This window comes from Chrysochloris asiatica, unplaced genomic scaffold (assembly GCF_000296735.1).
Source record: "Chrysochloris asiatica unplaced genomic scaffold, ChrAsi1.0 scaffold00269, whole genome shotgun sequence".
In the NCBI taxonomy this organism is placed as follows: Eukaryota; Metazoa; Chordata; class Mammalia; order Afrosoricida; family Chrysochloridae; genus Chrysochloris; species Chrysochloris asiatica.
In genome coordinates, this window is record NW_006408787.1 from 1663211 (window position 1) to 1666371 (window position 3161).

The window sequence follows — 3161 nt, forward strand, 5'->3', positions numbered from 1 at the left end:
TCAGCTGATGTGCTTGTACTGCTGACCTTGCAGTTCAAATGGCTTTTCAATCTGGTGCATTCACCCACAGTGCCATACCAGAACTCTTTATTTAATTTAGGACTGTCCAAAAAAAATTCTATCAGTCATTCATGGTCTGAATTCTGGTGCTGGTGTATGAGATCAATTTAAATATGGTATATGTAAAAAAAAAAAAATCACAAGACGTTCCTATTTTGTAATAAATAAAACTATGGCCAACTATTAGTCATTAGTAGATTTCTTGAGCTAAGGTATCAAGTATGCCCTTTCTGCCTTCTTCTTAATGGGAAGATCATTTTGTTCCAGGGACGTACTTCTTGGGATTCTCCAAATACTCCCATCAGTGTGCCCTCTCCCAGGTGATTTCTTTGCTCTTATTGGCATCAGTGTAAGAGAATCCAGGGGTCTGACCAGTCTTCTGACCAAATAAACCATGCACTTTTGTCCTTGCCTCCCTTTTCCACAGTGTGGCATTGGGCACACTTCTGAACAAAAATCTTTTGCCCTTCTCAACATCACTCATTTTTACTTCACTCTCTTGTTACATGAGACAAAGGACATCCCACTCTCTCTCTGATCGTATGTTTTGAGTGGAAAATAAAGAACTAATATGTATTTTAGAATTTGTTATATTATTTTCATTATTTATCATTTTGTGTTCTCTTTATTTCTTCTTGTGTTTTCAAGTTAACATCTTTTTTTTTTTTTTTTTCCATTTTCTTACTCTAATACAGCCTTGTTTCCACCTATCTCCTTTCACTTTTATTGCCAAATATGCTGCATATTTATGTGATTTAAACCCAACTTTGAAATCATATGAAGGGGGCTAAAAAATGATCTTGGAAATTGGAATGAAAAGATCATTAAAGTTTTTCTACAATCCCACTCATACATATTGTTCTATGCAATTACTTTTTAAAATCAGTTAAGAAAAGCATTGAGAAGTGGTATAAATGTCTTATATATTTACCCATTTAATTACCTTTCTAATAGTTTGTGTTTTTTCTTTTTGTTTTTAATGTTATTTGTGTTTTTTCAAATGTTTGAAAAACTTTCTTTAATAGTTCTTATAGGAAAAATCTGATAACTTATTTTATCAGCTTTTATTTGACTGGGAATGACTTTATTTTTCTTTCATTCAAATATGCATATATTTCTGCTGCATATAAGATTCCTGGTTGAGTTTTCTACTCTCAGCATTTTGAATATGCGATTCCAGTGTTTTTTTCCCTTCATTAATTCAAATGAAAATTAAGCTGTTGATATAACTGGGGCTGTTTTGTAAATGATGAATTTTTAAAAAACTCATTCTAAAGTTTCCTCTTTTTCTCTGACTTTCAGTGTTTTGACTATGATATTCCTATCTAGATTCTCTTTGTGTTTTGATACTACTTGCAGTTTCTCGAGCTTCTTGTATTTATAGAGAAATGTTTTAATCAGTTTGGGGAATTTTCAATAGTATTTCTTTGAATACATACAAGGATAAATAAATATTGCTTCAAAATCATAGAAACCTTTATTAAACAAAAGTACCAAGATGTGAAGGTATTCCCCCCCCTTCCCCCCCCACACACATATCCTCCATCTAGGTCTATGCACATCTAATGGTGGTGTTTCTATCACTCTAACACTTCCCTGAAAATTCTGTGGTCTTGGATTTACAGTACATCAAAAGGACAGTTTTGGCATCCTGGAGGGACACAAATTGTATTTCTTTTGAATGTTCTTTGACTTTGGTGAACAAAAGGAAATCTGAAGGGGCAAAAACAGGACTGTAGGGTTAATGAGGTAAGGTTTCCTAATGAAATTCTCCTAGGACAGCACTTTGTCACCCTGAAAGGATGATGAGGTACATTGTCATGATGAAAAAAAAAAAAAAAAAAATTCATAAGGCAACTTCCCAGTCTTTTTTCTTCACCAGTGCAGTTTTCAATTTCCTTGAAACTTCTTATGAAAACAGCTTGGTAATTGTCTTGTCCTTGGAGAAAATCTATTGATATTTCCTCTCTGGAATCCCTAAAAACAGTCACTATAACCTTGTGAGCTGACATCCCTGCTTTGAATTTAATCGGCTCAGCAGAACCTCAAGGAAACTACTGTTTTTATTGGACCTTTTCTTTTAAAAACACCTGAATGAGACTAAAACAAGTGTATTACTGAGAGAACTTGCCTATAGCCATTTACAGATCACAGAGGCATGATGAAACACATATGACTGGAAATCATATAGTTTTTTTCATTACAATGATTATAATCCCCTCCATGTACCATCAGCTAACAGTATTTTGCTCTATTCATTTTAGTTTTTTTTTTAAAAAACACTCAAGCATATATATAATATTTTAAACCACCAAAAGGCATATTCTCCAAGTCTGCCTCCTGACTGCCAGGCATCAGTCCCTCTCTGTCCATGAATCTAGAGTCCTCAGCTGCTCTCTCTCTCCATGTCCCCATCTCTGCCTCCATCTCTGGTGTTGCTGCTTCTCTGGATAAGGTCTCACACTCCACTTGTGCTCTTTTCCCCTTGATGGTCCTAGGGTCCTCTGTTTCTGAGCTGTAAGATTAACTACTCCCCTGCTTTTGTTACAAAACTCCTACCTTTACAATTGTGACAGTTGCCATTAGTCATGATAACAGTTACTCACTATTGAATATAAGAATCTTATCTGCATCTCTTTTTACCTGACCCATATAGACAACATGAAAACTATTCAGTGGGAACTTTATCTTCCCAACACACTCTTAAACTAAACTCCTTCTTAAAAACCTATAAGCTAGTCACTTCATGCTTTGTTGGCCCCTCATTTTTGGTAGCCAAAGTTTAAGTTGCCTGTCCATATCTACTCTGTATATAGACAGGATAGCATTAATATTTGATAAAGACTCCTTCCCTCTCTGTTTGTATTTTGAGCTACTACATTCATGAGTATAGGTCAAGTTCATCAAATTGTAGCAATTTACTCTCGTTTCTTTTACAAAAAAAAAAAAAAATTAACTCTTCTAGTTGAGTTTTGATTATCAAGCCTTTGAAGCTAGATCAAATGGGTACTATCTGCAAGTTTGAGTGTTCTTGTGCATCTCCCCTCACTTCATAGCAGCTGATACCTCCTCCCAGCTCTAGACCTCCATGTCTTTGTCCT

General features: G+C 35.0%; 1 pseudogene; it reads right to left on the reverse strand.

Moving 5' to 3' along the window:
* Nucleotides 1-243: 243 nt before the first annotated feature.
* On the reverse strand, nucleotides 244-544 carry LOC102841427 (annotated as a pseudogene).
* Between the last annotated feature and the right edge of the window lie 2617 nt (nucleotides 545-3161).